This window comes from Salmo salar, chromosome 23, assembly GCF_965601325.2.
Source record: "Salmo salar chromosome 23, fSalSal1, whole genome shotgun sequence".
Lineage (NCBI taxonomy): Eukaryota > Metazoa > Chordata > Actinopteri > Salmoniformes > Salmonidae > Salmo > Salmo salar.
The window spans coordinates 4,264,526-4,274,082 of NC_138313.1; the positions used below are offsets into that span (position 1 = coordinate 4,264,526).

Genomic DNA, 9,557 nt, shown 5'->3' on the forward strand with positions numbered 1-9,557 from the left:
ACACGCAAAGCATCCACAGGGAAAACAATAAACAGTACTCACGACAACAGGACCAGTTTTGCAGGCTCACAAAACGCAGTGCAAAAACAACTACCCACAACCCCAAAGAAAAACACACACTACTATATAGGACTCCCAATCAAAGGCAACTCAACACACCTGCCTTCAATTGGGAGTCCAATCACCAACACAACACTTAACACACAAAAACCCTGCCACGTCCTGACCAAAACTAATAAAATTGGTCCCTCTGCTGGTCAGGACGTGACAGGCGTTTTATTTTTGTTCAGTATATTTAACAGTCTTATGGCTTGGGGGTAGAAGCTGTTCAGGGTCCTGTTGGTTCCATACTTGGTACATTGCTACCACTTGCTGTGCGGTAGCAGAGAGAACAGTCTATGACTTGGGTGGCTGGAGTCTTTGACAATTGTTAGGGCCTTCCTCTGACACCGCCTGGTATAGACGTCCTGGATGGCAGGGAGCTCGGCTCCAGTGATGTAATGGGCCATACACACTACTTTCGGTAGCACCTTGTGGTCGGATTCCAAGCAGTTGCCATTCCAAGCAGTGATGCATCCAGTCAAGATGCTCTCAAAGGTGCAGCTGTATAACTTGTTGAGGATCTGAGGCCATGCCAAATCTTATAAGCCTCCTGAAAGGGGAAGAGACATTGTCGTGCATTATTCACGACTGTGTTGATGTGTGTTCATCATGTTAATTCCTTAGTGATGTGGACACTGACGAACTTGAAGCTCTCAACCCGCTCCACTACAGATGTGGATGGGGACGTGCTCGGCCCTCCGTTTCCTGTACTCCACGATCAGCTCCTTTCTTGCTGACGTTGAGGTAAACGTTGTTGTCCTGTCACCACACTGCAAGGCCACTGACCTCCCTATAGGCTGTCTCCTCGTCGGTGATCAGGCCTACCACCGTCGTCAGCAAACTTAATGATGGTGTTGGAGTTGAGCACGGACACACAGTCGTGGGTGAACAGGAGGGGACAAAGCATGCATCTCTGAGGGGCCCCCGTGTTGAGGGTCAGCGTAGCTGATGTGCCTACCCTCACCACCTGGGGGTGGCCCGTCAGGAAGTGCAGGATCCAGTTGCAGAGGGAGGTGTCAGTCCCAGGGTCCTGAGCTTGGTGATGAGCTTGGAGGGCAACATTTGGACACATTTTTGCGTGACGACCGACGAGGCCTGGCCTAGGGTGACAAAGTATTGTGTGAAGGTTATTTCACTAGGCTTAGGAGCCAGTTTTATTTTCCTTTGTTTATCTTGTCTTATTCCACCTCCTCTCCTGTCCTTGGCTAGGCAGAGAGAGAGCTCATTTATGCGGGCCGGCACCAGTGTCTCACAGGGCCATGGCACTGGCAGACCTGCTCTCACTTGGGGACAAAGCCAGACCACTAGTAATTTCCAGCCTGCATTTACATAACAATGGCTAAATGTGAACCTTTACACCTCACAAAGCAACTGTTTTGATTATGCAGATTCTGCTCTTCACAAGACCTCACTGTCACCCCTGTCACCCCTAGCTATGGAAACACAATTTCCCTAGTATAACATAAGGGTGTATACACTGGTGTTATAGTCAAATAGCAGCATATGTGATGTGAACATGAATGAAACTGCAGCATGAGTAGGACCCAGAGTTTTCCTGGTCAGGTCATGTAGTCATGTAAAACCTGTGCGCTTGAGCATGACTGGGCCAAGTTCAGTAGCCAAACGATGTTGAGCGTTGTAGATAGAAATGGCTGAAATAAACCTGACGTGATTCCTTATTCTAAATGTCAGAGAGGCATGTTCGTTCTACATAGCATGCTGAATGCACCCCAGGTGTTTGCAGCATGTCAACATGAACATAAACCCTACTTTTCTGTGAGCATGCCCACTAACCTGAAGACTAACGCAAACAACAACCATTTGGTGTGTGCTGCGTGCTGCTTAATATATAGGGCGTGACACACACGCACATTTGCTACCTAGTCTAATGCACAGGAAGAGCTCACTAGTGTTGAGAGCTCCCACAGGGTGCAGACAAAGCCTGTGCCTCACTAATGGCTGCATTAAGCTTGGTTGTTTACCTCTATCTATCTAGGCCTCTCTCTTCTCTAATCACTCTCTTTATTAATCTTGTTTATTCACCACCAGCCTTCCTCTCCACTCGGCTGCGTTGATTGACATCAGGTGATGAGTCTTGTTTTTTTCCCTATCCATAAGCCTAGGCTCCAAAATGTGAAACCTTGTATTTGGTCTAAACCCATGGGGTTCGCCATTAATGAAGGGTTATTTAAAAACGATAGATCAGGAGCCCAGCCGAGTCTGCCTTAGTTGTTAATTTGATTTCCAGCCTACTTGTTTAGGTGGGCTTGCTAGCTTTATAAAGGAACTTCTAAGTGAAGAGAATGCCAAGATTAACATGGTTGGTTTGGTTACCTGTCTCAATCAGGGGGCCAAGGTTCCGTTCTGGAAGCACGCTTTCCACTGTGCCCAGAGGGCACTTTCAGTATGATATATAGGACGGCTACCCTCTGCTTTTAACCACTGGTCGGCAAGGTGTCTTTTGTCCCCAAGACTGCCCATAGGTTACTTCAGTGTTACTCCAGTGCTGGCCAGTAGATGTTCAACTTTCTTTTTAGATTGTTTGGTAACACTTTACATTAAGTTTCCCCTATTACTATGTAACTACACAGTAATAACTGTAGTAACAGGCATTACTGTGTAATTACATGGTAATAGGGTTTATTAGTATCAGTTAATACACATTTGGAACAAGGACGGAAATTATACATCCATTTTCTGAAGTTTATTCCACATGTGTAATTACTAATGTTATTACATTTTCTTGTTCCACTATAACTTAATTATGTTTGAAAGTCAGCTGTGAATTACCACATTAATAACGGCAAGCAAATTGTGACCTTGTTACATGTAACTGCATAGTACCACTACCGTCAAATCCACAGGTAATCCCAGGGTTGATACCATCTCAATCTAATTATGTAAATAGGCTAGGACCTGGTAACAACAATTGTAACAAGGCACACCTTGCTATTAACTACAGGTTGTTTTCAGTAGTTTATTTACATGTTATAACCCGGCCCAAAGGGTGTATATTGAATCAAATGTTATGGAACTACAATGATGTTACAAAGGATACACTTGTATGTTCCCTCCCCCAAAAATTGGCACTGAACAAATTGCAGGTCTGTTAAGTGCAAACTTGAACGTTGTGAAAATTCTGTGCAACTTCCAGCGCGCATTTACTGTGAACACTGAGGCAGTACCAGCTTTAAGTTACAGTTTTAACAGTGACCATGTAGGCAACTGTGGCTATTTAATCATAATGTAGGCCTACCAGAGTTGCCTACCATAAAAAACAATGAAGAAAATGCATCCCATGTAATTTTAACATGGAAATAGTTGTTCGATCATTCAGCCTACAGTAGCAGCCAGTGTGTGGTGTTCAATGTAGGCCTACATTCCATGAGACTTTTGAAAAAAAACATACAGGGCTTGACATTAACCTCCTTCAGACAAGGAGGTGGCTGAAATTGTTGCGTTGTTTGATGCAAAAAACCATTATACAAAATAAAATGCGTTAGTATTCACATACCATTTATTGCAGAGAATCAGACAATTATGCTACCCTCTGCCTATTGTCTACTTAGCTTATTCAAGCCTGTCTCAAAAAACACAGCTGGCTACATGCAGCTCTCGCTTTGATCTCAAAACAAACGCATCTACTTATGACCGCTCATGCTGTAAAAACAGTCCAGTTCAAAGTAAATGGCACAGATGCAATAGAATCCTACTTCGATGCGTTCTGCCTACAACAAAATTGCATAGTTTGTTTTGTTTCGTTGTGTTGCATTGAAAGTGGATAATATTGTGTTCACAATTGCCACAGTAAAAGGAAACGTTGATTGTGTTAACAGGAAAAACTCTACACATTCTGAGTCAAGATCACATTCTGAGGCCAAATGCAAGCCGAGATCTACCGCTCAGATATTTTTTTTACATAAAGAAAAATGCAAGCCTATGCAACATTAACCAATTAAAAACAGTACTGTAGCAATGTGGTTTGTGTAGTAAGCTATAGGCCCAATACATTATCACTGCGTATTGGCTTTGCTTGAATTGCCCTGCCAATGCATTGTTGTTCGGGCCATTTAAAAAACATTCTATTTCAACATTTGTGAGGCACAGCTGACTGAGCATACATTTAAATAATTCGCTTTTTATTTTATTTTCTGGGCTGATGGTGCCTGCATCTGATGGTCAGTCTCAGTGGAGGGAGGGAGCAGCAGACTGGGGGTCCGCCTCTCAACATCCCTACTCTCTTTCCTCCACTGACATTGACCAAAAAGGGACACCGTTTTCCAGTTGATTTTGGAAACTTGAGTCGCACTGCATTATTTCTGCCTCATCCACAAATTTATGTTATTACTCCTATGAAGAGAGAAAGTGAAATATTCCTCTATATTAAAAAAGATCCAAGCCGCTGTCACGACTTCCGGTCCCTCTCCTTGTTCGGGCGGCATACGGCGGTCGAAGTCCCCAACCTTCTAGCCATCGCTGAGCCATCGCTGACCTTCTAGCCATCGCTGATGTCACGATTCTCTAAAGCTGAACCCAGAAGCAGACCAGGACAAGGTGAGTAAAATGAAGGTGAGTATTTATTTACAGTCTCGAGGTGAAAATAGAATAATCCAGGAGACGGAGCGGCAGCGCAGGTGAATTGATGAGAGTGAATAGGCAGATCCAATGATGTCACTGAAACCACCGACGGCCAGGCCAGGGAGTTGAATGTTCCGGGAGGGTGACTGTAGACAGAGTAAACGGGGGTGAGTAACAGGTAAAAAGTACAGAACAACAAAGCTAACTCTGGTAACATGAGGCTGATACACTGACACAACATACTGTTCATTGCTAACGATCCGGCAGGGAATGGATGTCAGGTCAGGGCTTATGAAGAGGTGATGATCAGGACCAGGTGTGCAGATGGCTGATGAGATGCAGGTAATCAAGAGTTCTCCCGCCTAGCTTCGTCGCCCAGCAACCAGACAGGGTGCGTTCAGGAACCTCAGGAAACAGACTCCAAAACAAAAAACAGTCAGCTCAGGCAGAAAACAGACTCAGGAAGCGGGATTCCTGACAGCTGATCCTTACAGCCGCTAATAAGAACAACAAAGCAAGCTTATAAGATACACTTTCCTACTCATTCATTACTGCTGCACTGCTTGTTGTAGCGCTGAGTGGAAATAGTAAGAATGCAAGAATTTTATGGCTTATAAAAGTGTTGAATACAAAGTGTTGACAGTGCTGAGTAAGGACTTAAACATGCTATTTGCTGTATTTGTTGACAGTCTCTCTCTAGTCTTGGTTTTAAACATTTGGAAATATCACAGTACCAATTTTGCTGTAGCTTTCTTTAATGCCTGCTACATTACTGCAGACACCGTAATCTGAGCCATCCGATTGGCCAGAGGTGTACTTGATTTGCTCTCTGGGCCCGCCGAGAAGGCAGACGTTGTACATTAAGACAATTTAAATGGTTCAAAATGGCAACAGTTCGCCTACACGGTGCGAAAGACAGCTGAATCGGATGCACCTACTGTCAACTGCCTGAGACAAAAAAATAGGAACACGAGGCATAATTTGTTGGGTTTTTTACAGAAATGTTTGGTGATCGACTAGTAATGCCGACTGGTTGGTCATTACTGCTGTGATTACTGCTCTAGAAAGTTGAGTGAACTTCAATCAGTTACATTGCTTGTAACTGTAATGTACTGGCTTAGGAGCAAGCAACATAAATCAAATTAATGTAAAGTGAAATAACTTTTGAATTACTATGTACTTACAATGTAACAACAATTTTGCAGAAATAGGCTAACAAGAAGTTAGGAGACAAGAGTATTAGGTATAACCCTTTTAGTTGCATTGTACTTACAATAAAACAACCTTTATCAACCAACTCTGTTATTACAAAGAATAAACATGTATTTACAATGTACTTACCCAGGAAAGGGGCAAACCTAGTCAGTTGTACAACTGAATACATTCAACTGAAATGTTTCTTCCGCATTTAACCCAACCCCTCTGAATCAGAGAGGTGCGGAGGGCTGCCTTAATAGACATCCACGTCTTCGGCGCCTGGGGAACAGTGGGTTAACTACCTTGCTCAGGGGCAGAATGACAGATTTTTACCATGTCAGCTCAGGATTCGATCCAGCAATCTTTCGGTTACTGGCCCAACGCACCTACCCGCCAGGCTACCTTCCTTCAAACTGCATGCAGACATAAAAATGGTATCCACGTGTTCATCTGACTCTGGGGAAGTAGATAAAGGGCCTCATTGACAAAATCCAAAAGTATCCCTTTTAATGAATTTAACAAAGGTTAATATTCAAACCATTGAAATGTAATTCCCCATTGCAGACTTAGTGAGTAAAACGTACAAACACAGGGTGGCAAAGCTAGCTAACGTTCCCCCATGCACTCATTCACTAATGTAGCTAGCTAGCAACTAGCTAAACCCTGGAAAAATGTCAACACATTTTCCACATTTCCAACGCCAATAAACGTTACAAAATCATCATGCATCTGCAGGAACCTCTCTTTATACTTTAAATTGTACATTTTTAAGCTAGGACACCGGTACACAGACGGGCGGTGGGGGCGACACCACTAGTTAGGACACCGGTAGACCGCGTACTTTGCCCCTGCCTGCCAAGCACTGCTTTCCTGCAGTTCTGTTAACGTTACAATTTTGTAACGTTTATTGACCGAGTTGGATAACATGTTGACATTGTTGCAGGGCTTAGCTAGCTACTTACTAGGTAGTTTTGCTACCCTGTGTTTGTTTTACTCACTAAAGTAGTTATTGCTAAGAGTCTGAAATTATTAATTGAATATGAATCTTTCTTAAATCCATTACAGAAAAGTCAAACTGAACAATGTTCTCCTGTCTCCTTACTTCACCTATTGACTGCAAAGGTTTTTACATTGTAACTACATAGTAATTAAATATTTATTTTTCTCCCCAATTCATATCCAAACCGGCTGCACGCGTGCGCCATCGTGCATATATTTATTTTGTCCTACCACACCAAACGCGATCACGACACGCAGGTTAAAATATCAAAACAAACTCTGAACCAATTATATTAATTTGGGGACAGGTCGAAAAGCATTAAACATTTATGGCAATTTAGCTAGTTAGATTGCACTTGCTAGCTAATTTGTCCAATTTAGCTAGCTTGCTCTTGCTAGTTAATTTGTCCTGGGATATAGGAGGTTGTTATTTTACCTGAAATGCACAAGGTCCTCTACTCCGACAATTAATCCACACATAAAACGGCAAACTGAATCGTTTCTAGTCATCTCTCCTCCTTCCAGGCTTTTTCATCTTTGAACTTATATTGTGATTGGCATCTAAACTTTCATAGTATTACCACGACAACCGGCAACACAGTTCGTCTTTCAATCACCCACTTGGGTATAACCAATGAGGAGATGGCACATGGGTACCTGCTTCTATAAACCAATGAGGAGATGGGAGAGGCAGGACTTGCAGCACGATCTGCGTCAGAAATAGAAAGGACTTCTATTTTAGCCCTTGGCAAAAAAAACGGAGTATAATGCTTATATGCATGTCATCCCCAATACATGTTCATGTAATCTTCACAATCAACTGCATTACACTTAACTTCCAACACCAATTTCTGGCTAGCTATGCTACCATCTTATCTGAATGGGAGTTAGCGGTTAACAAAAAAAGGACCACTTTTAAATATTATGCTGCAAAAACAGGCAAATCTATAAAATTCTGATTTTAGTAACCACATTGTGGGCTTGTTAGAACACATAAATGATGACCGATTAGACAAATATCCACTTTCTTATACCAGGTTTTTTGAATGGGCGCCAATGACAGCGTCCTTGTGCTATTCCCCACGGTATGTGTTCTAATGATCTCTTCCTGCATGCATGCTCACCCTACAGAGTCACAGAGCACTTCTAACCAATAAACCAATGTGTCTAGACTAGAGACAATTATTGAACTGATTTGGCCAATGTCATGTGCTTTGCAATCAGTAAAAATGTTCTCTCTCTCTCTCTCCAATTTATCCTGGTCAGTTTTTTTTCCCACTGTTAGATAATCCCATGTTTTTCTCCTCATAGAAAGATTATCTGCATTGGACCTCTGCAACAGCATCCCCTAACCTAGTTGAGCAAAACTGACACACACACTTTGACCTTCAAAGGTGAAGCACTGGAATGATCACACACATAATGTAGATTTTCCATCTTTAATAGGCAGAGAAACCCATCAACATGATCTCTATCTCATGGTCTTATTCCATACCCTCCACTGTCTCTATCTTTACTTCAGTCCTTATATAGCCTGTCAAGTGTGATCTAAATGGGACATCAAAGCCTTCAGCCCCCATTCCCTCTTCCCCATCTCGCCATTATCTCTCCCCTCTCCTCCTCGACATGGCAAATGTGTGGTCTCCAGGACATGTCTTATACTGGTTGTGATGCAGACAGTTAGCCTCTGTTTGCTTACCTTCACCATGCTGCCCTGTGATTGGTCAGTCGAGCCGATCCCTGTTTTTGTCTGGATGCCAGGGAGAGGAGGAGGAGGGAAGGGACAGGGTAGTAAGTGATGAAGGAGGAAATAGGGGTGACAACAAGGAGGAAAAGAGGGTAAGAGGGAAGAGAAGAGATGGACAAGGAAGAAGGAACAGAGATGGAGTAAAGAAGGAGTGGATAAGGATGTTACAGGTCCCTGAGAGTCAAATTAAAGGTGTCCTGCAGCTCCTCATCCAGGCTCCAGTGGGAGGTGGATTAGTGGAGTGCCAAGGTTGTTATGATGACCGCTAATGACAGGCAGCCAGGCATGGGGCTTTTTTCACTTAAGTAAAAGTTAATAAAGCTTCAAGTTTTTCTTCATATTCGAGATTACAAAAGTGGGAGTTCTTGATTCCTTGTCGGAAGAAACCCTTCAAAACAGAAACTTTTAAAGAAATGGGGGAAAACAGTAAATCACTAAACCCCAGAAGGAATTCTGATTAAATTGTATTTGTTCTGGAGTCATTAGGTTAAACGTTCAGACTACATAGGCAAATTACCGCTGTTAATTATTGTTGAAAAAAAAATCTCTGGTAAAATAAAGGTAACATTTATTAATAGGTCTAGATCATATTGGCACTTTTATAAATCTTCTGTCTGTGCAGTGGGAGGCTTTGGTGCTTTCTTCAATGCCCGCACTATCCTTTTTAAAACCCCGGAAGGAGGCAGAGGAAGATGGTCAAGGTAATTGGGACACAAACCAGGTTTCCATCCAACCTTTTTGTGCGAGTAAAGTACGTCACGACAGACCTGATGGAAACAGCTAATTTGTCTGTAAACTTACCAAATATTGACAAAACAAAATACGCTAGACAAGGTGGTGTCAAGCTCGTCGTAAGAATGAGGAGACCAAGGCGCAGCGTGTGTTAAGTTCCACATGTTGAATAAAGGAAACTCACCAAAACAATACAGAACAA

At 42.8% G+C, this 9,557-nt stretch overlaps 1 long non-coding RNA gene across 1 annotated transcript; it reads right to left on the reverse strand.

The window, feature by feature from the left end:
- Window positions 1-4,661: 4,661 nt before the first annotated feature.
- Window positions 4,662-9,034, reverse strand: LOC123729849 (uncharacterized). Its single transcript, XR_006761519.2, has 2 exons — window positions 4,924-9,034; window positions 4,662-4,826 (listed from the first exon to the last, which is right to left on the reverse strand). It is a non-coding gene; the product is annotated as an uncharacterized LOC123729849 (long non-coding RNA).
- Window positions 9,035-9,557: the final 523 nt, after the last annotated feature.